Consider the following 27,592-nt stretch of genomic DNA (forward strand, 5'->3'; position numbering starts at 1 on the left):
CTTCTAGATGGCCACACTTGAAAATGTAACAGATGAAATGACATGTGACTGGACATGAAGGATCTGCATGTGGGGTCCTGATACCAGCCCCTGAGGTGCCGTGCTCATTTCATTTGCTGTACTCTGACCTGTTGTTGCAGTAAAGATACTGACATCCACAAGGCTGGAGATGGAGTATCTTTGCAAACAGTGAATATCAGCTGTGTGGACACTCCTGATGGTTGCAATCGGCAGACTTCAGCACCTGAAGTTTCCTATGGAAATCTCTCAACGGACCACATCTGACAGCAAATATAACCAGGTGGCCAACATTTAAAACTTTAACTCACATCACAAGGCAATGAAGTCTCCTCCCATGCAGCCTTGCCATCCTTCATAATGTCCTCCCGGGTCACTGAGTGACTCCCAGGGTGACCCTTTATGTAAGGCCTGAGTCATGAAAAGCCCAACTCCTAAATTGGTCCTACCTCCTGCATCCAAAGAGTTTCTGGGGTCGGCTGGCCTGACATCAGCCCTGCACAAGCCTCCCAGCTCCTGAGGCTCTTTAACCCGAAGTGGGAGTACCAAGTTGGAAATGTTCCCACACGAAGGCTGAAACTTCAGCCCTCTATTTTCTTTGTAAAGTGGAATGTTGCCTATATAATCAATGACAACATATAATTTTAAATTTGTTTTGATTTATTGTCACATGTATTAGTATACAGTGAAAAGTATGGTTCCTTGCATGCTCTACAGACAAAGCACATAATTCATAGAGAAGGAAAGGAGAGAGTGCAGAATGTAATGTTGCAGTCATAGCTAGGGTGTAGAGAAAGATCAACTTAATGCAAGGTAAGTTCATTCAAAAGTCTGACAGCAGCAGGGAAGAAGCTGTTCTTGAGTCGGTTGGTACGTGATCTCAGACTTTTGTATTTTTTTCCCGACAGAAGAAGGTGGAAGAGAGAATGTCCGGGGTGGGTGGGGTCCTTAATTATGCTGGCTGCTTTGCCGAGGCAGTGGGAAGTGTAGACAGAGTCAATGGATGGGAGGCTGGTTTGCGTGATGGATTGAGCTTCAAGCAAGTTACAAACAGGAGGACCCTCAGCCCCTTGTCGTTCTACATCCAGAAAAAATTGGAAACTGGGGTGGGTGAGAAATGCAGAAATGGGAGAGAAAATGCCAACTGCAGATCCATCATGGTGGAAGGAAAAGCGCAATTTGAAACCTGGCTGTTTTTCTACAAGCCATGCCAGCCTCCTTTCACATTCAGATTAATGCAGGATTTTCATCAGTGTAGATCCCAAGGTAAAACATTCCAGGGCTTACTGTGCATGTGTTGGCCCAGCATCAGATTGTCTTCCTTACATCAATCACCTGCACTGTCAGAATCTCCAAAGGTATGCCCAGTCTTACCACTTTGTGTGGTGTTATTTAAATAGCAGCAGCAACCAAACGTTGTGAAGGAAAATACTGGAAGAAATAAAATGTGCAAAATTGATGGCCAGGATTTTCTGTTCCTGTTTGTATGGGGCGTGTTTGGCAATGGGAGCGGAAAATGTCACAGTGGAGTGATAGCTTGCTGCGATCGCCCACCATCCCTGTCAGTGGTGGGTCATGCTTCCGGGAATCTTATTAAAATACATTAGCATCTCATTAACGCCAGTATCATACTCTCCATCACCAAACCCATCCACAGCAGCAGGATGTCAGAATCACCACTAGTTTCAAAAGACGAGTACCTGGCAAGCAGACCTCGGAGCAGAGGATGGGGGTAAGCGCAGCGCTCACAGAGCAGCTGTGTGTGTTCAGTGGGGAGAAGGGTTTCTGGGTTTGAATTGAGGCTTGATTCTGAGGGTTCCACGATTTGAATCTGGCGTACTGGGATAAGACTCGGGAGACTGGGGATTTGACTCGAAGGGAGACCGGGCCAAGGCCTGAAGGGAGACCGGGGCAAGGCCCGAAGGAAGACCAGGCCAAGGCCCGAAGGGAGACCACGGCAAGGCCTGAAGGGAGACCAGGGCAAGGCCCGAAGGGAGATTTGGGTAAGGCTCGAAGAGAAACTGGGGTAAGGCTCGAAGGGAGACCGGGGCAAGGCCTGAAGGGAGACCGGGCCAAGGCTCGAAGGGAGACCGGGGATTTGACTTGAAGGGAGACCGGGTCAAGGCTCGAAGGGAGATCGGAGATTTGACTTGAAGGGAGACTGGGGTAAGGCTCGAAGGGAGACCGGGTAAGGCCCGAAGGGAGACAGGGGCAAGGCCCGAAGGGAGACCGGGGCAAAGCCTGAAGGGAGAATGGGCCAAGGCCCGAAGGGAGACCGGGGTAAGGCTCAAAGGGAGACTAGGCCAAGGCTCGAAGAGAGGCCAAGGATTTGACTTGAAGGGAGACTGGGGTAAGGCTCGAAGGGAGACCAGGGTAAGGCTCAAAGGGAGATTGGGGTAAAATTGGAAGGGTGCCAAGGGGTTGACTCCAGGGTACCACGAGTCTGACTGCAGCTTACTGAGGGCTGACTCCAGGGTACTAGGGACCTACTTGGGTGAGACCCAGGGGTTTGATTGTCAAGTGTGAAAACTTCTTGAGGATGCCTTCTGCTGCCGGGCTATGGACTTCTTATAAGGGTCTCACATAGGGAAGCCTGGAGCAATGCCTTGGGTGGCGGTGAGTCATCATGGATTGACAGTTCCACTCAAATATTGGGGGGGTGGGGCAGTCTGGGGTGCGCATCTGGGGTGCGCGTCTGGATGTTGCCAAAGACGAGACTGATTGAAAGACCTGTCAGTGATCAGTACCCTGTCACAGCTGAGACAGTTCAGCCATAACTCAATTGACATGCCTGGAATCAAACTACTCACTCAATTATGCCCACTCAAGCACCACTTAAGTGTATGAGTGCTACTGATCACTACTCAGCACTTAACACTGATGCATTGGCTTCCAAAATCGATGACTGCCATGGTGTGCCTACACCATTGCCTGACTGGGCAAGCAATGAATATCACATTAGAGTGTTGGCAATGGTACACTACCCGAGAAGAGCTCCTAATCCTTGGTTGTGTGCTGAGGTGCAGAGTAACAAGTGCCCCCCATAGATCCGGTTGAGCTCAAGGCCTTGGAGAGAATCTTAGGACAAATGCCTGTGCCTGAGGTGAGAGCTCAGGATGCAGTATAGAGAGGCCAAAGCTGTGCCACTCAGCCATGTGGTGTGGGACAGGGTGGTCTGGGATGTTGCAAAAGCAGAATGCAAAGTAAGGACAGGGCATCAATGTTGTGACCAGGACATGAGTCAGTGTGGGCTTTGAGAGGCAGTTTCAGATGATGAATGGACAAAGAGTGGTTCTCAGCAGACAAATGCTACCTGCCAAGTCTCGCTCTTCTACGCTGCAGTGAGGAGACTGTCAGGGATATGGAGCCTGGTAATCTCGCTGTCATTTTTCTTGCATATAGGCAGGAGAGAAGAGGAGGAAAATGTTAACAGAGGCGCCTGACTCACCAAAGGCAGGAACAGAACCATGAAGAGGAAGAGGTTGCAGGGCCTTCTTCACATGCCGAGGATGAGAGAGCTGTCATTCGTAGACACCTGACTAGACCCAAGGTCTACAGATGGTGCCTGACATACCTCGAGATGTCTGGGAACCAGTGTCGCCAAAGACTATGCATGTCCAAGGAACTGGTTGGCCACATCTGCCACTTTCTGCAGGATTTGGCACCATGGGAATTGGGGAGCATCCTCTGCCAGTATCTCCCAAAGTTACTGTGGTGTACATTTTTTACACCAGTGGCTCCTTTCAGGACTCCACAGGTGACCTCTGCAGGATTTCACAAGTCTCCGCACAAATGCATACAAGTGGTCATGGACACAATCTTCACGAGAACACACAACTTTGTCTGTTTTGACAGGGATCAGACCAAACCACAATGCAAGAATGATGGGATTTACACAGATCTCTGGTTTTCTGTCAGTGCAGGGTGCAATCAACTGCTCTCGCGTGGCACTCAGAACTCCATGGCATCAAGCAGTTAACTATGTGAACCGCAAGGGCTTCCACTTACTGAGTGTTCAGTTGACCTGAGACCATGATAAATGCATGCTGCAGGTATGTGCTCAAATCCCTGGGAATATGCAGGACTCCTACATTCTGAGCTGCTTTCAAATCCCTGACATGTTTCAGAGTCCACGGAGACTGTAGGATTGGCTTCTTGGGGACAAGGGCTACAAACTGAGGATATGGCGGATGATGCCTGTGCAGAGGCCACAGAGCGCAGCTAAGACAAGGTACAGTGTGGCTGATGCTGCAACTCGCACTTTGGTGAAGCAGAACATAGGGGTGCTGAAGATGAGGTTTTGATGCTTGGACCTGTCTAGTGGAGCCCTTCAACTCAATCTGTAGAAGGTGTTATGCTTCATAGGTGATAAGAACATCCAGTGTGGACATCCCATTACCTTCACATGAGCAGTGCTCTCCCGCCTGACAGATGACATGGCATACACTCTCTCTGATAAGGCTCCTGTCATGGGGACATAGCGGATGCCCATAGTCCCTACATTGCAGGAGGATAGTGGTAGATCCTCACTTCTGTGAGCTTCTGTGAATGTTCGACTCCTGTCTGGCTGATGGCAGCTCGCTTGCTTTCAATGATGAGAGTCATAACTTGGCAATACAACGGGAAAAGTTTAACCACAGCATCCTTCTTGAGCTGCAACCTTGAGATTCTGCATCACTGAAGCTGGGGATATATGGGGTAGGGGGAGGCATCTCAAAGGTGCTGAGAACACATATGGACAGATGAAGTTTAATTTAGATAAATGCAAGGTGATACATTTTGGTAGATTGAACCAGGGCAGGACTTACTCAGTTAATGGTAGGGCGTTGGGGAGAGTTACAGAACAAAGAGATCTAGAGGTACATGTTCATAGCTCCTTGAAAGTGGAGTCACAGGTGGACAGAGTGGCGAAGAAAGCATTCGGCATGCTTGGTTTCATAGGTCAGAACATTGAATGCAGGAGTTGGGACGTCTTGTTGAAGTTGTACAAGACATTGGTAAGGCCACACTTGGAATACTGTGTACAGCTCTGCTCACCCTATTATAGAAAGGATATTATTAAACTAGAAAGAGAGCAGAAGAGATTTACTAGGATGTTACTGGGACTTGATGGATTGAGTTATTAGGAGGGTCTGGATAGACTGGGACTTTTTTGTCTGGAGCGTAGAAGGCTGAGGGGTGATCTTATAGAGGTCTGCAAAATAATGAGGGGCACAGATCAGCTAGATAGTCAATATCTTTTCCCAAAGGGAGGGGAGTCTAAAACTAGAGGGCATATGTTTAAGGTGAGAGGGGAGAGATACAAAAGTGTCCAGAGGGGCAATTTTTTCACACAGAGGTTGATGAGTGTCTGGAACAAGCTGCCAGAGGTAGTAGTAGAGGCGGGTACAATTTTGTCTTTTAAAAAGCATTTAGACAGTTACATGGGTACGATGGGTATCGAGGGATATGGGCTAAATGCGGGCAATTGGGATTACTTTAGAGGTTTTAAAAAAGGGGCAGCATGGACAAGTTGGACCGAGGGCCTGTTTCCATGCTGTAAACCTCTATGACGGACAATGACTGGAATGAGTGACGTTGGCCCTTTACTATGCGCGAGACATCCTCATTACTTACAAGGCAGGCATGTGTTCAGTCACTATGAAGGAATGCCACCAATGGTGCTGCATCTCCGGCTGCTCCAGTTTCCTCCCACATTCTGAAAGACGTGCTGGTTAGGTACATTGACCCGAACAGGCGCCGGACGGTGGCAACTGGGGGAATTTCACAGTAACTTCATTGCAGCGTTAATGTAAGCCTTACTTGTGACTAATAAATAAACTTTTACTTCAATGTGGAAACCTTGCACAAAGCACAGGAAGGAAGCCCTGCACTGAGCACCTGACTTTATAATGTGCAGGAATCAGGTTTTCACTTCTGAATTACAGGAACACAGCTCATCAGAACAAGGGGCCATAGAAAGGGTGCAATTAGTGGGAGTTTATTTACAGAGGTGAATGTTATGTACAAGTGCTCAGCATCCATGCCCACGCTGTGCAACTAGAGCTTCTTAACCTTTCTAACCCTGCTGCTACATCTTGGTGCATCCCTTTCATCAGCAACGGAGGTGGATGAATGTTTGCCAGGCTCTGTTGCAATGATCTTCTCAGACATCTTTTGTAGAACCAAGACTTCTTTCAGAGTCTTGCTGTGTGACTGTACTACCATCCTCGGCCTGGTGGGCTGATGCTGATGTGGGTACAGGAAGAGGGGATTTGGATGGGTGAGACACTCCCAGAGTTAGTTGGGTGTATGGCCCCAGGGTGTGTACTTGCTGATTCTCCTCTCCATGGATGTCGAAGGGCCCATGGCTTCCTCCTTGGGATTAAGGAGCAGCTGGAGTGAGCTCAAGAAGCCCCGTTCTCCTCTGGCATTGGCACTGATGGATCGTAGCATGTATCTGCACCATGGAGTGCATGTTTTGCAGCAGTGCAGGACAAAAGTCTTGCACTATGGTCTCCATGGCAGCCAACTCCCTCGCTGTGTTGACCTCTTTGTGTTAGAGTGCCAGTAGACATAAGGTGGACAAGTCTCCTCCATGGAGCCTTTCAATCCGAGTAGTGTGCCAGACATCCCTTCCTGATTTTCCTTCCTTGCTGTTGAAGCTTCAGTAAGTGAGGCATGACCAAGTCCAGAGGCTCGTCATTTAACTGTGACTCGGCGGATTCCTGACCTCCAGCAATCCTCCGAGTTCCCGCTCTCTGGGATGTCCCTGCCCCCGCCTGCTCTGGATCAGACAGATTGTGACCCCAAGGGTGCTCTAAAACTGGGTACCATGAAGGTGTGTCTCTGTGCTGGTGGAGAGTGTGGGTGAGTGCTGTGATGGCTCTTCCATTTTGGGCTCTGTGAATCCCTCTTCTGCTTTGCTCTCAGGGCTGGTGTGAGGCTGGTGGACCCACTCAGCTGCTTCCCAGTTGTGTCTCTGAAAGAAAGGAGAGGTCATTAGTGCATGACAGGGGCCTGAGAAACAGAAGAGATGTCACAGCATTGTTGTCTGAGGAATGGTGCCATGCTGGAACCTCATCACTGACCTCACCATCAGCACCTCTTCCTCGGCCAGCTGAATGGCTCTGTCATCAACGTCCATGAGGATCTGCAGCTCTGGCATCCCTCCACCCATCTGTGATCCTTCCCTCTTGTTGTGAGCCAACTTGTCCTGTATGAAGACAGACAGAGAGTGTAAGTGGGACGCGTGCCAGGATAGATGATAAAGATGCCTGACGTGTGTGGATGATGAGTGGGAGCAGTGAGGTGATGAGGAGACAACCCACAGGGGAGATGAAGATGTGTGTGTGGGAGAGTTAGTGGTGCTGCTTCTTCAGCTGGTAGTGAGAGAGATCCTTGCGGATGTGGAATGGTGTTTGAGTGTGTGTTAATGATGAGAAATAATGAGAGGAGTAACTTACCTTAAATGCTGGAAGAGGATGAATGATCTCCTCCATTCTGCCAGGGCGTTAGCGCTGACAACCACTTTAACCGCCTCCCATGCTGGGTTAGTGATCTGCAGGTCTTTGCCCAAAGCATGGGTATATCACATCGTTGCAGCCCTCTATTGCATCCAGCTGGTGCTCCAGGGAGATATTGGTAAATTTCAGGGCAGTATGCATCATAGTTTTCGCTGCCATGACTTCCCAGTGACAAGTCTGCCAGCTGTATGCAGAGGCAGCCTTTAAATCTGGTGCCTGATCATTAAAGCACTGAGGTGATGACAGGGCAAGCGCATCCGAGACAATACAGCCTGAAACTTGTGCATGAAAATATTTAGCACGACGTGTCACACTATATGGCATGAAAAGCTGCCATTACTGTCCGTGGGCTAAATCATGTCAATCATCATCCTTGCCAAAAAACAAACTAACATTCAGAGCAAAATGCAGCAAAAATATGAAAAAAGGACTTTTATAAATAATAGCGTGATGTGAAGCTAGCTTGAGGAACCTACTTGAACGTGGCATATGTCAGGATTTTCAAGGGATCCCACTTTTATGGATGATGTGCACATTATTCATGGAACTTCACTGAAGTTGGAAGAATCAGTAAACACAATTCAAACATAAATTGTATTATATAAAGTAAATTAGGCTTCAGCATGCCAGTATCAAGGTATCATTTATTGCCCTACGTTGTGGTAAAAATGACCACTCTGAATTGGTGAGCTTTTAAGGACGTAAATACTTTGCCATTCTTTTGCAAAGGTCCACCCAAAGTGTCAGGTTCTGACTGAAAACTGATATGTTTCTCCCCAGAGAAACAGTCAGGTTTTCTCTTCAGATCTTCTGATGCTGTAAAACAAAAAGCAGGGAGTGTGTTTTGTGCCGACAGTTTTAAACGGCGGGGCCTAAAGACACCAGCAGTGCCCACTTCAGGGGGTGGTATTCCAGAGTTTAGGGACTTGGCAGCTGAACGCAAGGGCATCAATGGTGGAGTAACTAAAATACTCAAGAGACCAGAGTACAGGCTTCTCAGAGAATTGTAGCACTGAACAGGGTTACAGAATTAGGGAGGAGCAAGCACATGGAGGGCTTTGAAATTGAGGATATGCATTTTAACATCAAGGAGTGCATTGGAATAGTAAAGCCTACTGTTAACAAAGGAATGGATGAGGGTTTCAGCAGCAGATGAACTCAGATAGGGGAGGAGCTGGATGACGTTACACAGGGAGAACTTGGTGGTCTTAGAAGTGATGCGGATATGTAGTTGAAGCTCATCCCAATATCAAATATTGACAGCGAGATTGCAAACGCCTGGTTCAGCCTCAGACGGTTGTCAGGGAATGGTTGAACTCAGTAGCTAGGGAATAGAGTTAATTCCAAATTGCCTTTGAAAAGGTGATGGCGAGCCGTCTTCTTGAACTGCTGCAGCCCATGTGGTGTTGGTACATCCATAGTGGTGTTAGGGAGGGAATTCCAGGATGGTGACAGTGAAGGAATAGTGATAGAGTTCCAAGTCAGGATGGTGTATGGCTTGGAGGGGAACTTGGTGGAGCTATTCCCATGTGCCTGTTGCCTTTGTCCTTTTACATGGTAGAGTTCACAAGTTTGGAAGATGCTGTTGTAGGAACCCTGGAGAGTTGCTGTCGTACATCTTGTAGATGGTGTTCAATGTTCTTACTGTGGCCGAAAGTAATGGTTTAAGGTGGTGGATGGCATATGAATCAAGCAATTGTCTTGTATTGCATTGAACTTGAGTGTTGTTGGAGCTGTATTCATCCAGGCAAGTGGAGAGTATTCTATCACACACCTGATCTTTGTCTTGTAGATGGTGGACAACCCTTAGGGAGTCAGGAGATTAGTTATTGTCCACAGAATTCTCGGTCTCTGACCTGCTCTTGTAGCCGCAGTATTTATATAGCTGGTCCAATTAGGTTTCTGGTTAATGGTAACGTCCAGGATGTTGATAGTAGTGTGATTCAGTGACAGTAATGCCATTGAATCATAGAACAGAATCATAGAAACCCTACAGTGCAGAAGGAGGCCATTCGGCCCATCAAGTCTGCACTGACCACAGTCCCACCCAGGCCCTATCCTCACAACCCCATACATTTACTCTAGCTAGTCCCCCTGACACTAAGGGGCAATTTAGTATGGCCAATCCATCTAACCTGCGCATCTTTGGACTGTGGGAGGAAACCGGAGCACCCGGAGGAAACCCACGCAGACGCGGTGAGAATGTGCAAACTCCACACAGATAGTGACCCAAAGCCAGAAATCGAACCCGGGTCCCTGGTGCTGTAAGGCAGCAGTGCTAATCACTGTGCCACCAATGTCAAGGGGAGATAGAATCTCTGTTGTTGGAGGCGGTCATTGGCTGACACTTGGGTGGTGTGAATATTACTTGTCATTTATCAGCCTAAGCCTGAACATTTATCAGTCTAGGTTTTGCTGCATGCAGATTGCTTTAATATGAGGAATCGCAAATGGTACTGAACATTCTGAAATCCTCAGTGAACATTCCCTCTTCATTGACCTTATGATGGAGGGAAGGTCATTGATGAAGCATTTGAAGATGGTTGGGATAAGTAATGTGACATTTTGGAGGCAGTAGCGGGGCCAAGAGAGGTGATGGGGGGATGTGGGAAGAATGTAGTTGTGCGATTTAATAACCGACGCATAGAAACTGACATTGCTTTTTCATATGATGTTGCCATGGGGCAGCATGTAGATGAGAAATGAGAGAGGTTCAAGCATAGATTCCTTCGGGCACCAAATATAATGACGCATGAGCAAGAGAAACTGTTGGAGGTGATTCTTTATCTGTGATTTTTAGATAAGAACTGAATCAAGTGAGTGCAATGCCACGTCGCTTATGCGTCGGTTATTAAATCGCACAACTACATTCTTCCCACATCCCCCCATCACCTCTCTTGGCCCCGCTACTGCCTCCAAAATGTCACATTACTTATCCCAACCATCTTCAATAATACAATGAGAATTTCAGAATCAATCGATTCACGTCCAAAAGTTGAAAACTTTGATGCTGAAGTAGCTTCTCATGATGCAAATTAATCTAAGGTTTTTTATTATTATTTTTGGAGAAGTGTTGCAGGAGGATGGTGTAGTCAACCATGTCAAAGGCTGCAGACAGGTCGAGAAATGATAATGACCTTGGTCATAGTCATTCATGTAGTATGTCATTTCTGACTTTGATAAGGGCCATGGCAGGAACAGAAACCTGATTGGAGGGCTTCAAACATGCAGTTCCAGGAATGTTGGACATGGATTTGGGAGACAGCAAATTCATGACTTTTGTAGAGGAGGTTGGTAATTTGCAAGGATAGAGAATCTAATTGATGTTTTCTTGGGTGGGGGGGGGGGACTATGAAACATTTGAAGGAGGAGAGAAATAATTGAGGAGAGAGCCAATAGTTAAAGCTGTGGGAAGCAATAGCTGGCCAGTGGGTGGCATGTCAGGCTGCAATGATGTGGGTGGTCAGGTCTGAAGTTACAGTTGCTGCTACTTGGGTACATTGTGTGAGGGGAGATGTTTCAGGAATGCCTTGCGATGGCAATAGAGAGGTGTCTGGGGAAAGGGAGACCTGAACTTTCCTTGTGGGGTCCAGAGGAGAGCTTCTGTCCTCTGACCCCATGAAGAAATTCTAACAAAAGGTTTAAAACTTATATCGTTGGCCGGACTCTTCATCCTGTTGTTTTCATCAGGTCTAAAGCCACAATAATTTCCCACTCAAGGCACTGGTTCACATAGAAATCAGTCCCGTGACTTAACTGTATACCTAAAAGAAGAATGCTGTCAGTTTCAGTCACGTGACCTTGATGCCAGGTCAGAATTGTGGATTAAAATTCAATACCAAGGAGCAGAAAGTTGACAGGTAAGCCTGTCCATTGTTTTTAACAGCTTGCCTGCCTCGCTTTCATCAGATAGGCAGGGTTAATATTACTCCTTCAGTCCCTTCTCCCCTGATTAAGCAAGACCATACAAGAGTCAAGGCAAGTATCGACCCAAACAGACATTTGAAAGGAAGTTTGATTGAATTCCTTACCAGTGGGAATATAAAGCTATGATTATTGCAGCATGATGAGAATAGATTTAGACTTCTGCTACTTGGCCATTGCAAACAGATAATTACAAGTACACTTTACACCAAGCACTACTCTCTACTCTTGGGATTGTCAGTGATAGAAACCATTATATTGTCTTTCCATATTTGGTAACAACAGTAAAGTGTTCAACAGAGTTATCTTCGTGTATAAATCCTATGAGTATTGAACTAGATTACAGGTAAGTGAAAATTTTTAGGTCACTTGTGTATTACACTGAAAGTCAATCTCCGTCAATCTCAGAGATAGGAAACATCAAGGCGATTCTTAGCGCTCTCGAGCCAAGATTCATAAATTTAAGCTAATGGCTCATGGCACTGGAATATACTTTCCTAGGTATCACACTTCATCCTACACGTTCAAACCAGACCTTTGGGGCTGATATTTCATAGAAAGTAAAGCCCGATAATAATGAATATATAACCATTTAATGGCTATTAAAACTGGATGGCTTTTTGGTCTTTAACCCCACACGGTTCTCCCTCCAAATGTGTCCACCAAGCTTTTATTCTGCTGTTCATCCCATTTATTTGGTTGCGGTTTGATTTTCCTTGTAACTCTCTAAGGTGTTGTGACTAAATATAAAGTCGTGCTGTTGCACAGTGTGAGCAAAGTCATGCAAAATATCCAGAACAAACCCCGAGTATTATCAATCATAGTTCAAAGAGTATAACTAGAAAAGAACAGTTGATTTTAGTTAGACTCGATTAGTATCTTTAGGCACAAGAGAGCTGCATGAGTTCAGTATAATATTTAGAGTTTGGTATCTCAAGACATTAAAAATAAAATTTCTTCAACATTCTAAGCTTAAAAAAACAACATAATCTGGCATTTTGCCCTCCATCTTTAGTCCACCTTTATCAGAAATTCCAGTTCCAAGTATTTAAATTCAGAGGAAAGATTATGGAAAATTATTGAAATCTATTTTCAAAACAGGCTGTGAGGTAATTCCATCAAAGCTGCCAAGTTTATGAAAGGAATCACTAAAAGATACAGGTAAGTTATTGATTTTGCGAAATCAGGCATCGCAAATGCATCATTAAATGGGATGGGAGATTTTTTTCACCAAAGATAGGCAGGTTGTGGAATAGAAAAATAGAAAATAGGAGGAGGAGGAGGCCATTCAGCCCTCTAACTTTGAAGGCTCGCCCACTGAGGGAGGCAGGGAAAGTGGGGACAAAAGGTAATTAAATCATGGAAATTCTAGACTATACTCAAAAGAGGCAAATAATGTAAAACAAATTCTTCCACTGACTGCACTGATATGCAGTTTTTCTTATATTACCTGTTCCCTGCAAATTCCCAAAAGTGATGGAACATCTGCACCTAGATCACAGTTGACAGTACTTTACATCGCCGCATTCTTGGCTGCAATATAAGGGGTTTGAGCAGCAAAATCCCAGCAGAATGGAGGCTTGATGCCTGCACATCGCTAAATTCACCAATGGTGCACTTTAATTTGCACCAAACAAAGAGAAGGCTGTCCTCTTTGGCACTGAAGGGCTGGCTCAACAGTAAAGAATGGTATAATAAGTTTGGCAATAGATAGTGAAACGATTTTGATTTGATTTGATTTATTATTGTCACATGTATTAGCATACAGTGAAAAGTATGGTTTCTTGCGCGCTATAAAGACAAAGCATACCATTCATAGAGAAGGAAGCGAGAGAGTGCAGAACATAGTGTTACAGTCATAGCTAGGATGTAGAGAAAGATCAACTTAATGCAAGATAGCTAAGGCTAAACGTCAGCTCTCTGCCAACTAAGGGTCACAAATACGGAGACCTCATAACCTGTTTGGGCATTTTCACCTGAGGTATTATGATAACTGAGTCTTTTGCACTGCAAGAGCATAAATACCCTGAAACAGTCATGACAGTGAAATGTTAGAGGCATTCTGCTCATATAATCTAGCTGCAGACTTGTTTACTGCCAGACAGATAGGCCACAGCAGTTGTAAGCAGTTCCATATTCTTGTACACAGTGTAGGGAAGCCATCCTATAGAGGAATTTGAGTTAGTAATAGGCCTGTAACCGTACCTGACATGCTCCATGCTACCAGCACAAAATGAATAATTAGATCTTCTATGTGCTCTTCAAACTGCAGCATCACAAAGAGGAACATGCATCGACTGAAGGAGGTTTAGAGAACATTTAAGTCCTTATTTGCCTTTGAAAAGGTTGCGCAAAACATGATTGATAGCAAGTGTGCAGAGGGAATTTGGTCAGCTAATGCTCATTATTCTGTTATGTACCTTGACACTGCCCCCCCTGCCCCCAGCAGCCCCCCCTCAACCCCCCCCCCCCCCCCCCCCCCCCCCACACAGTGATTAACATTGGGATTGGGATGGACTCAACCACAAAACCTACACATGCACGCACACGCACGCACGCACACATATGCAAGCATTACCTCAAGGCATCTTGTGAACCAGGATTATGAAAGCTTCCCCATGGTTGTCTAAATCAATAGTATTCCAGTAATGCTAATGACCAAAAGAAACCCAGAACCTTCAAGCCAATATAAAGATTAACAATAATTAACATTGTATGGATGTGCTTCCACAATGCTTATCCCTTCTTTTCGCCTTCTGTGCAGCCTTAGACACAGTCAACCATATTATGCTTCTCCAACCTCTCTCCTCTGCTGCCTAGGGTAAATGGATTGTTCTTGCTTGATTCCACGATGCTTTTGCAAACAAAGGCAGAGCATCTTCAGCACTGCCTCCTCCTCGCTCTCTAAAATCATTATCTGTGAAGGCCCCTTGCCCTGACAGATCATCACCCTGCTACCCTTCCTCATTAACATGCTACACCTTGTTGACATAAGGTTACATTCCACATGCACACTGACTCCAGCCAGCTCTACCTCTCCATCAACTCTGCTGCCTACTCCACTTTCTCTAGGTTATTGGTTCTTGATGAACTGCAATTTCCTTCAGGTAAATATTGGGGAACAAAGAAGCAATAATTTTCAGCTTCCATATCTTTGCCACCAATCCCCTCACACATTTATTGTCCCAGGCTAAACAAACTGTCTTGGTGTTGACTTTCAATTTTATATAATCTCCATCACAAAAACTGGCCTCTTCCACTTCCTCGACATCAACCATAACCATGCCTTAAGCCATATTTTATTTAAATCCTCATTTATGCTTTTGTCACCTCCAAATGTAACTATTCCAACGTTCATCTGGCCACCTCCCAAAAGATTCCTCGTATAATCTTCAACTCATCCAAGACTCTGCTGTTATAGGCAGTCCAACACCAATTTTCTGCTCTACAATAACCACTAGCCCCCATGGCCTCAAATTTAAAATTCCCAGCCATATGCTTAATTTTCTTAATTTCCTTGTCCCTGCCTATCTCTGCATCCTCCTTCAGTCCCATCATTGCTTGCCTCATAAACTTATCCAGCTCCAGCCTTTTGTGCATTACCTCTGCCTTCATTCCACCATTGGCAGTAATGCCTTTTGCTGCTCGGCTCCATGTTTGTGGAATTATCTATCTGTGGTTAATAGTTGTCATCTGCTACAGACCATCAAAAGGGACTGGACCAAAACCTTTACAGTAAAATGAGGGAAGTATATGTAACAACAATAACATTTCTATAGCACCTTTTAATGTAATAAAAACACTCCAATGCACTTCATAGGAGTGTAATCAGATAGTAATTGACTCCAAGCCAAAAAGGATATTAGGGTGGGTCACCAAAAGTCTAGTCAAAGTGGTAAACCTTAAAGGAGGAGCGAGTGAGAGAGAGAGAGAGAGAGAGAGAAGTTTAAAGGGTCCATATTACTGAAGGCATGGTCAGCAATGGACAGAAGGGGTGTGAACAAAATTGGGGATGCACCACAAGGCCAAAATTAGAGGACTTCAGAGGTCTTGAAAGATCATTTAAGGATTGCCATTGTATTTGTTTGAAATAGGCACTGTCTTGTCTTACAACATGCCTCTTAATCATAACCCAATCCCCAAATCCTTTCTGTGCAAAAAAAATAGATTAAAGATCCTGAAGTGTGTTCCTCTGAAAATAGGAGATTGAGTATTATGATGAAAAAACACAGTGCAGCTAGAATCCGAACCAGGGACAAATTTGTTAAGCCTAATAGTCTTTTCCTATTCTTATGTGTTCTTTTAATTTAATAAAAAATATAAATGCTACATATATTTTTCTACTGTTCTGCAAGTGCTATTGTTCCTCAGTCGCACCAGTGCTAGGTGATGTGTCATGAGGTAACAATAAGGTTTGGAATAATATGCTGTCAGTTTAACCATAATGCAATGAATACATCCAACATCCAAGTTGTGAATTATATTTCCAAGGCTTTTATATTCTTTAGAAATATCTGTTCTTTACTTTATTTGAAGCCTAATCAGTCTGGGTTGATCTTATCAGTTGTTAATTTATTTTGGAATAGGAAATAAAATTTCATATTTCATGATTTTTGAAAATATTATTGAGAAGCAACGGGAAAGACCAAAGCTAATTGAAAAGACGATGGTAGTAACTGCTTTTGGCAACAATTTATAACAGCACTTAATGTTTTTCTTCTCTGCTATTTTAACAGAAGTGTTAACTCGTTTAAAATAAAATTGTTAATGTCTCCATTAAGGACAGCACGGTGGCACAGTGGTTAGTACTGCTGCCTCACAGCACCAGGGAGCCCGGTTCACTTCCAGCCTCGGGTGACTGTGTGGAATTTGCATGTTGTCCTGTATCTGCGTGGGTTTCCTCCGGGTGCTTTGGTTTCCTCCCACACTCCAAAGATGTGTCTGTTAGGGGGATCAGTGGGGCAAATATGTGGAGTTATGGGGATAGTGCCTGGAATGCTCTGTTGGAGAGTTGGTGCAGACTCGATGGGCTGAATGGACTGCTTCTGCACTGTCGGAATTCTATGATTCTATGATTAAAATACCAGCAAAGAATTAGATATAAGGACACTAAACATTTGTAATTCCTGGTAAGAATTTTAACCTTTGAGAGATGAGAGAAATTAGAAAGCAGTCAGGAGATGCCATCAACACAATTTTCTCATTTTTCTGTGCAACATGAATCTTTGATTACTGGTTCAATGGCCTGGATTTCACAGCCAATAGCAAACAGCACTCACCGTCGCTCTTGAGGAAAGCTACCCACAAATACCGTGAACTTTGTAGAGTGGATCCCCCCCTTTCTTCACCTCAATTTGAATCTGACATCAAGTCAAGGGGATTTCCACATGACCAATAACAGTGATGGCATCAAGGAGGATAAGCAGCCGTTGAGGTATTCTCACAGACAGCAAACCAGGAAATAAAATGCACTGAATTTTTCACCCTTAATTAAAGATTTAGAGAGCAAAATAAATGACTGGAGCATACATGAGGGATTAAGGATGAAAAATCATAAACCAACAAAACAAAAGATGTTCTTTAAAAGTGTGAGTTTTTATCATAATTGGAAAAATTGGATATTTCACTATTATAAATTTTGTTTGTCAGGGAATGTGACATATAATCAATGATTATGAACTTTGTTAAAACCCCAAATACACTTCATTCAATAAGGTGTCACTTTTTCAAAGGTTTTTATGTGAAAATAGTAGATTACACATTATTTTTCAAAGCCCACATTCCTTCTCTATTTACTCAAAGTATGTTCTGCGTTAATTATGACTGATTCCAATTGGATTTTAGTTGGAGTTAAATGTGGCAGGAATAGTATCAGTAAGAAGTCTCACAACACCAGGTTAAAGTCCAACAGGTTTATTTGGTAGCAAATACCATAAGCTTTCGGAGCAATGCTTCTTCGTCAGATGGAGTTCACAAGTGAACTCCATCTGACGAAGGAGCATTGCTCCGAAAGCTTATGGTATTTGCTACCAAATAAACCTGTTGGACTTTAACCTGGTGTTGTGAGACTTCTTACTGTGCTTACCCCAGTCCAACGCCGGCATCTCCACATCAGGAATAGTATCAGCCATAGTGCCTTCCAAAACTGATCAATTGTCAACAACTGCTCTATTACTGCACCATATACAATCTGCACCATGAGAGACAAAGCAATGCATAGCATTGTCCTCACACTAAATCCTCATAGTTCACCTTATCTCCAAATTTAATTTATCATCAGAATTACGTGATTGACTTACATTACCACATATTATCAGACATTGAGACCTGAGGCACGATGCCAGAAGACTGTTATTAGAAACGACATCAAGTTTCAAAGATTGACTAAGTGGTCTGAAAGAGTTATACATGATAGTAAAAGGTAAAAATAGACTACTACTTTAACTTAAACGACAATGAATGGAAAATGGTACTGATTGAAAGGGTACTGATTGAAAGCAGCAAATGCCAAATTCCAGGATATCCGGATACCAATATCAAGAAGTTATTCAACTTCTTGTTGCTCATTGAATGGACATTTGGTTAGAATATTTGCTGAACGCATCTTGGATTCACTTAAGGAACGGCTGGAAACTGTGATAGGAATCTGTAGATTCTTCTGGAAGGATTAAATATTCTGGAGCTCATCCATAACTATCTTGTTCTTGTGAGAAAACCTGAATAGAGAATTGGTATTGCATTCAAAACATTGAGTGCATATAATGAAAAGCTGTGGGATATTATTTATATCATACTAATCTTAATGGTTCAAAAACAAGGAATAGTCACAACACAAGTGAAACTATATCCAATGTGTGCTCATCATGTATTCCATTGATAAAATGCAGTGGGTGAATTTATTAAATTAAGCAGTTATCTGGGTAGATATTAATTTGAAATGGTTTACAAGCTATGTGTTGGATAAGCAGCACAGCCAATTAAGTTCAACAGATGCATTTCTGAAGAATGATGAGGTTGAAGAATATGATGGCAAGATGAATAGGCAATAGTTAACCAGTGGCTCAAGCATTTGTCTTCTTCCTAAAAATGCTTAGAACAATCACTACCTTCAATAGATAGACCCGAGGCACACATACTATTAGGGTTTAGGCAATCAAGTTTGGGGGTAGTGGTTGCAGAGAGGTGGGGGGTAGTGGTCACTGGTGAGGGCAAAGGCCTGAAAATTTTAGACGTGCGCTCCAAATTCAGGTAGTTTCATTTAAATGTCCATCGGCTTTGGCAGGACCGGATGATCCCAGTGGGAGGCAGGGCCAGAAAGTCCTGTCCATGATGTCTGCACCAGCTCTCTGAATGAGCAATATACTTTGTACCACTCTCCTGCTATTTCCCCATAACTCTTTACATTGTTTCTTTTCAAATAACAGTCTGATTCCCTTTTGAATGCCTCGATCGAACCTGTCTCCACACTCACAGGCAGTGCATTCCACATCTTAACCACTCGGTGTGTGAAAATGTTTTTTCTCATATCGTCTTTGCAAATTACCTCAATTCTGTGCCCTCATTCTCGATCCTTTCACGAGTGGGAATACTTTCTCCTTATTCAACCTGTCCAGCACCCCCCTGATTTTGTGCACCTCTATCAAATCCCTTCACAGCCTTCTTTTCTCCAAGGAAAACAGTCCCAACCTCTCCAATGCGGGTTCTGGAGAATCCTTCAACTGCCACTAAATGCCAGTGAACTCAAGGATATTGACCTCATTAATGAACCTTATTAACCAGCGGGTGGGTTCCTCTTGTCAGCTTGTTCCCATTGCAGACTTAGTTGGGGTCCATTTTCCCTCCAGCAGAGATTTGATGCATGGCTTCTCTCATGATTATGTAGGCTCGCCCAGCACCTAGCCCACTCTGGTGTCTCCATCTGGAATCTCAGGATTCAAGATGGCAGCGGAGCATGGTGACTTCTTGTGAGCTATCCCAGCATTCCTTCTAATTCTATTTTTACGCTCATTCTATGCTTTTATAACTGTACTCTACTTTCTGTGACTGTAACACTACATTCTGCACCCTCTCCTTTACTTCTCCCCTATGTACTCCATGAATGGTATGCTATGTCTGTATAGCGCACAAGAAACAATACTTTTCACTGTACACTTATACATGTGAAAATAATAAATCAAATCAAAATCAAAGTAAATCCAGCCCGTATTTTGCTATGAACAAAAAAATCACATTTGATGTCAGATGCTGAAAGGCCATTTACTGATTGGATCCCATGCATCAGGCCTTAAACAGGATTGTGCCAGAATTTGGGGTGGCACGATGGAACAATGGCTAGCACTGCTGCCTCACAGTGCCAAGGACCTGGGTTCAATTCCGGTCTCGGGTCTGTGTGGAGCTTGCACGTTCTCCCCGTGTCTGCGTGGGTTTCCTCCGGGTGCTCCAGTTTCCTCCCACACTCCAAAGATGTGCGGGTTAGATTGAAAGGCCATGCTCAATTGCTCCTTGGTGTCAGTGGGACTAGTGGGGTAAATGTGTGGGGTAGGGCCTGTGTGGGATTGTTGTTGGTGCAGGCTCGTTGGGCCAAATGGCCTCCTTCTGCACTGTAGGGATTCTATAATTCTATTACTTATTGCTGGTCAAGTGACAGAATAGAGGACAAACAGGATGGGAACATGGCACCAGTTTGGATGCTCATAATGACCGTGATAAAAGATTACTGAAAAAATTAAGATGGGTCACTTGAGGCACTGGAGTCTGGCAGCATTTCCTTCAGAACCTTAATGAGAAAAAAGAAATCGTTAACTAATGTCTTTGTATCGCAAGACACAGAAACAAAGTGGATAAAGGGCTTTAAAAAAACTTATCCATTCTATATTTCTGAAAATTCCAAAAGATCCATTTAAAAAGTGATGGTTCAATTAAAAACCAGAGAGGCAACACCCTTAATCCAGTCACCAAGCATGTGTCGGATAGTTTTTATGTTACAGTTGTGTATGATATTTTGAAGTTATTATGTGAAGATTATGTCACGGTCAAAATTTATATGTTTCTTTTTATTGTTCATGATCAATATATTTGTATGTGGAGGGGGTTTGTATTCTTACTCATGAAATGATTGTCAGAGTTGAAATAAAATTCACAAAAAGCTTGCTGGTGAGGTTTAAAAAAGGTTATTTACTTCACACACTTGCACCAGATGTTTAAAACGCAACATCTCACTCACTCAATTTACAGACACTATCATACACACAAAGCTTAGATACAAATGAAGGTAAAACAATACAATTACAATTCATGCCTGTCTCAGTCTCTATTGCAGGAGGTTTGTAGTTTACTAGAGAAGTTGATAGCCATGTTTCTGACTTTGAAAACACTTTATGTGACTCTATGTGACTTTTGAGGCAGTTTTCAAACTCCTCCAGCAACTTATTTATGCAAATAAATAAACATAAATTATCTATTTCTCTTAATCTGTTGTACATTTTTTAGGGCTCGCACCCACTAGTCAAAAGCTAACAGTTTAATTCTTAAAGTTAAAGTTTATTTGTTAGTCACAAGTAAGGCTTACATTAATACTACAATGAAGTTACTGTGAAATTCCCCTAGTCACCACATTCCGGCGCCTGTTCAGGCCAATGCACCTGGCCAGCATGTCGTTTAGACTGTGGGAGGAAACCGGAGCACCTGGAGGAAACCCACGCAGATCCAGGGAGAATGTGTAAACTCCACACAGACAGTGACCCAAGCCAGGAATTGAACCCGGGTCCCTGGTGCTGTGAAGCAGCAGTGCTAATCACTGTGCCACTGTGCCGCCCACATTCTCTCAAATGTCATGAAAGTGTGCATGGGTTTTTTATGGGAGTTCCAGAATTGTTGGTGGTATGCCTGTGGTATGACTTCATAAGCACTGAGCCTAGCAGCCTTTTTCTGATTCATAACTGGCAGAACGCTCTGCAGTCAGCGTGGAATAAAAAACACAAGCCTTTCCATCTAAAGCTATTGGGGAGAATTTTCCCGTCCCACCCACCATGGGAATTGTAGTGGGCGGAAGGCAGACCATGCAAAGGTCCATTGTCCTCGGGTGGGATTTTCCAGTTTTGGAGTGAACGCAATCGGAAAATCCGGCCACTGTAATAGAGTTGCCAGTTTCTCAACGACTGTGAATTAAGTTTCCACTTCCTCCTCTTCAAAGTGGGGACATATCAGGAATACTTTAACAAATCAAAATTTGTCCCTGTATTTAAATTACCACTAGGTCTCTAGCTCTAGCTGATACAATTTAAGTTCCCTATCTTTCTGTGCCCTCAATTCAAACTTCAATTTCTGCAGATAAGAAGTTCTCACTTGCCCTCCTCCCTTTCCTCTGGGCTTCCCTTTCTTTCTCTTTTTCCTGGAACTTTAACTCTAGCCTCCACTCCTTGAGGTGAACTTTGGCTCGGGAAACCTGGCCTGTTTCAGTTCTGTATCTTCTATTTGTTCTAAATCTGGAATGAGGTTAAGATGTTCAGCAAGCATCTTTGGTACCTCAGCTCTGTGCTTTAGTATGTATGTTAAGTTCTACCTGCTATGTCTTTTGATTGTTTTATATGTTTAGATACTGATTTTGGCCAAGTTAAGTCCTCCTCTTCCATAAATACTTTCACATTGAAAGTAGCCATCTTATTTTCTCTTGTCAATACTCACAAAGCTTACTGCTGTCATCCCTTTTGTTTCTTATTTGAACCATTTTTACTATGTTACTTTTCCCTTGCTACTTCCAATTCATTTAAAATCAGATTTGGCTCATTTGGAATGGATTTTTATCCCAGATGAGTCTCCAATTATTTCACAGACAAAAGTTGTTGTTCCTTTTTGTTACCCATGACCAATATGTTTGTATGTGAATTATCACACACTTACCTTGGATGTTTAAAATGCCATGCGTCACTCACTCAACTCACACACACAAAACATAGACACATATGAAGCTAAAACAATTACAACTTATGATCATTTCCATCTCGTTTGCGCCTAGTCTGTACTTTCTTAGATGAGTTGCTGCCTTAGTTGAACTGAAGGTCTTGTAAAGCAGAGTATTCTTAGAAAGCTGCAAGCCTTCTCATAGTTGAATTTCTAGGAGATTGGTTGTAATGTAAACTCCAAGTTGGACCAAGTTGGGGGGAGGGGGAGGGTGGGAGTCCTTCTCCCACTTTCAAGGTATTGCTGTTTATTCCCTTAGCTTCTGAGATGATTCATAGCTGGCTTTCTGATGAAGCTCTTCCTGCAGAATAGCTTCTCGCTGTTATTTTAAAAGCAGACAACAAAATGGCTTCCTCATCATGTAATATTTACAAGTTTAAAGCCCCTTTTTTTCCAAAAAGGGATGGTGTGTTAATTACATATCCTGTGCTTTCGTCTGACTCCTTGAAATTCATCCTGTCTAGTTTGGATAAGGGACCATTGTAATACGACGGAGGGTCGATGGAATCCATTCACGTCGTCTAACACACATTGGCTGAAATTCTCCTGTCTCGTCCACCACGGGAACCGTACTGGGTGAGACAGTAAATTGGGCTGGCCATTTAAAAGACCGTTGAACTCATTCACGAATTTCCGGTCTTGGGGCGTGCGCGGCCGGAGAATCCTGCCCATTGATTTTTGATGTTTCCTTGGTCCATGGCGCACCAGAATTAAGAGCCGGCTGGAATACTACAATTCTTCTGTAGATATTCCACCCTTAAACAAAGGGATGTTGGAATTCCCCAGATGACTGTGAAAGACCATATTTAATTAGATATTTACTTATTATGTGGAGCTTGAAATGCCAATGGTCACATGATTTGCAGAAACCATTTTATTGGTCTCTGTGTTCAAAATTTTATAGGATTGACTGAAGGCTTATGGAACATGGTAATTATCAAAAAGTCATATATATGTGTTAAAGCATTGCATTCAGGCCCATCAAATCTCACATATTTGGAATAAGACTCATTCACTTTGGTTTAAACATTTAGGAGAAGAAATTTGTTCAGTAGTAACACATGAACAAATTACTCTCCCAGATTTCTTTACATATTTTTAAGCCTCAGTGCCTCAGGAGGCTTAGGTTCTCAGGATCAGTCACTGCTGACTCACTGCGAACTCACAGAACAAGACTCCTTCCTAGTTGGCTAGGTTGCATGCATGGCCTGTCACCAACAATGCTGCCAACAGACTTTTGAATGGACCTACCTCATATTAAGTTGCTCTTTCTCTACACCCTACCTATGGCTGTAACACTACATTCTGCACCCTCTCCTTTCCTTCTCCATGTACGGTATGCTTTGTCGATATAGCGCGCAAGAAACTATACTTTTTATTGAATACTAATACGTGTGACAATAATAAATCAAATTTAGAAAGTGCCCATCACACCCTCTCGCACCTGCTCCCATCCTGTGCATCTGCCTCTTGTCAATTAGATAACGCACTTCTACGAGGAGGAGAGAGCTGTGTGATGGAGAGCAAGTGAGAGGTTCAAGGTGGCAATGAGCTGAAGATGAGAGGAGGCTGTTCAGATTGGGATGTGAAGAAGTGCCAGCAGTGTTTAAAACTGTATCTTGGAAAGGGTTTGTGGTTTGCCTCATTCCTTTTCATAATAAATCTCATCCCTTAAATTTCCATGATATTGGCAACACTGGTTCCACATCAGAAATCAATGTAGCTATTCTTTTTATTGAAGTAGATATTTACATAACCCACAGACAGAAATTTAAGATTGGTCACATTCCAACCATCATAGATGCTAATCTTATAATTGTTAACTGAATTGACTGAACTTGGCACTTCATTATGCAGGCTGCACCAGTGTATCTAGCACAAGTATATTAATTTGAATGTTATTCCTCTTCCTTCTTCAAACAGGGCTAGGCAGATTTGTTTGAAATTCTCTCCATGTTGCTTTTTAAGATAATGGTTATTGCTGGAGAGGGTACTGCTAGCTCTATGGGGTCTCCCTCATTATTCACATATGAGTCAGTGTTGATTGCTTTTTGGCCACAGACAGCATTAGTGTCAAGCATAAATTTGCCTTCATCCTCCGTCCAGACATGTGCATTTCAGTTGAGATGATTAAATCACAGGTGATGTCTCATGCATAGCAAGACTGAAGTGAGGTCAAAGCCAAGGTCACCGCTGTTCAGGTTAGTTTTCCGTGTGAGTGACAGCACTGACTTAATGACAAGTTAATGGTGGCTCATTCCCCCATTACTTTAAAACTCGGGCTGGACCTTGCTGGAAAAATAAAGACATGTTAATGACAACAGCTTTTCTCAGAAAAGCTCAGCAGCACTTGGAAGGAGTAATTCGACAAGGAAGTATACTATGGAAGGTCTGACACTGGGACGTTCCGAAAAACAAAGGGACCTTGGCGTGTTTGTCCATAGATCTCTGAAGGCGGAAAGGCAGGTTAATAGGGTGGTGAAAAAGACATATGGCACACTCGTCTTTATCAATCGGGATATAGCTTACAAAAGCAGTGAGGTCATGATGAGTTGTACAGAACTTTGGTGAGGTCATAGCTGGAGTACTGTGTGCAGTTCTGGTCGCCACATTATAGGAAGGACATGAACGCACTGGAGGAAATGTCTGGGAGGGTAGTGGAGGTGGGATGCCTCACGTCCTTTAAAAAGTACCTGTTTGAATATTTGGCACACCATAACAATTAAGACTATGGGCCAAGTGCTGGCAAGTGGGATCAGGTGAGCAGGTCATGGCTATTCATGCATCGGTGCGGACTCGATGGGCCGAAAGGCCTCTTCTGCACTATAGTATTCTGTGATTCCCCGGCCTCAAGGTGCAAGGAGTGGTAAGAAGACCTGATCTTGGAAAGCAGCCCCTTGGGTCTCTCACTCCTACCTGAAGGGCCAGCTGAGGAGCTACAGTGAAGTGTTCTCTCCTAAGGACAGGAAGCAGGAGAGGAGGACATTTCCAAACAGACAGGTATTGGTGGCTGTGGACAAGGATGCGATCAGCTTGAGTGCATTCCCTTCAATCTGGAGACCGTATTGTAAGATGACATGACATGTAAATGGTGGAACACTTTCAAATACCAATCCCCACATGCTCAGCATTCTCCTGCACAGTACACCTCAGGATAACTTACCTTACAGTTTCACCGATTTCTCTCATTGCAGGCAGCTTCTCAAATTCTCATCTGAATAGCTTATACTTACCTTCAGCCTATTGCCCTCTTGAAAACCTCACAGTTACCCTCCACAAATGGTGTCTTTCCCAACTCTACAAAAACGCTATTATCAGCACTCAGACTTCCTTGCTTTCACTTGCAGCAGAGAGGCACAGAGGCAGAGAACGGGCCTTTACCCACTGGGCCCTCCAGAGACCCAGGACTGCTCTCATTTCGCTTCATTTGTTCATGGGTTGTGGGCATCACTGGCTAGGCCAGCATGTATTGCCCATCCATCATTGCCCCTGAGAAGGCAGTGGTGAGAAACCTGCTTGGGCATTTTAACCCAGTAACAGTGAAGGAATGGCAATATATTTCCAAGTCAGGATGGTGTCTGACTTGAGGGGAACTTTCTCCCCTTGTTCCCATGCCATGCTGGTCTCAAGCTTCTTCACTGTTGCTGGAGCTGCACGCATCCAGGCAAGTGCAGAGTATACCATCACACTTCTGACTTTTGCCAATTGGATGGTGGAAAGCATTTGGGAAGTCAGGAGGTGAGTCGCTCACCACAGAATATCTACCTCTGGTCTGCTCTTGTAGTTACAATACTTATGTCAACAGTGGCTCCCAAAAAGTTGATGGTGGGGGTGATTTATGTTGTTGAATGTAAATGGGAGGCAATGAGATTTTATCTATTGGAAACAGTCATTGCCTAACACTTGCGTAACATACTTACGTAACTTATTTCCTACTTATGCCCAAGCCTGAATGTTGTCCAGGCCTTGCTGTATGTCAGTCTGAACTGCTTCATTACCTGAGATGCTATGAATAGAACTGAAAACTGCAATCGTTAGCACACATCCCCATTTCTGTTCTTATATGGTCTTATGATGGATAGAAGGGTGATGGAGCAGCTGAAGGTGGCTTGGGTTTACGAAATTGTCATGAGAATCTTTGGCAGTGATATCCCTGGGCTGTGATTATTGGCCTCCAATAACCATAGCCACCTTCCTATGGCTCCAAGCTCTGAAGGTTTTGCCCTTTGATTCCCATTGACCCTCATTTTATTTGTATCAAGTACAGTCATTTTCAACTTACCTCTGGAATTCAACTCGTTTGTCCATATTTGGACCAACATGACAATTGGTCCTGCAGAATCCAAACAACTAAATTACATGAAGTAACATTAAATGTGGGCGGCACGGTAGCACAGTGGTTAGCACTGCTGCTTCACAGCTCCAGGGACCTGGGTTCGATTCCAGGCTTGGGTCGCTGTCTGTGTGGAGTTTGCACATTCTCCTCGTGTCTGCGTGGGTTTCCTCCGGGTGCTCCAGTTTCCTCCCACAGTCCAAAGATGTGTGGGTTAGGTTGATTGGCCATGCTAAAATTGCCCCTTAGTGTCCTGAGATGCGTAGATCAGAGGGGTTAGCAGGTAAAATATGTAGGGATATGCGGGTAGGGCCTGGATGGGATTGTGGTCAGTGCAGACTCGATGGGCCAAATGGCCTCTTTCTGCACTGTAGAGTTTCTATGATTCTATGATTCTATGAAATAAATTGTACTGTTTTCTGCAACACACTTCACACACACTCTCCTTCAGTGTGTGTCTCTTACAACCAGTAAAATTCTGCAAACCCAGTGAGCTTTTGTAAACCAGTTTTTTTTCAAAAGCACCAGTGGCCCAAAGGTTATCAAATAAACCCAACTGGCTCCCAGTCCAAAGAAAAACAAGTAAGACCAATGGGTCGGAATCTCCAACTTCACCCGTAGATGGGATTCTCCAGTCCTGCTGCAGCGAATGGTGATTTGGCTGAGCACCAAATTCTCTGCTTTCGCTGGCAGCAGCGGCAGGGCGTGAACGGTCAGACAATTCCGGCCAATTAATTTTAAATTTGTGTTTTGGCCCACACAATTGTTGTAACATGCAATGAAAGAATGCCAAAGAGCAAATCACTACCATCAAAAATAAAGATAGCTTAAAAATCTATTGTTTCTTCTAGGA

Source organism: Mustelus asterias, chromosome 4 (assembly GCF_964213995.1).
Source record: "Mustelus asterias chromosome 4, sMusAst1.hap1.1, whole genome shotgun sequence".
Lineage (NCBI taxonomy): Eukaryota > Metazoa > Chordata > Chondrichthyes > Carcharhiniformes > Triakidae > Mustelus > Mustelus asterias.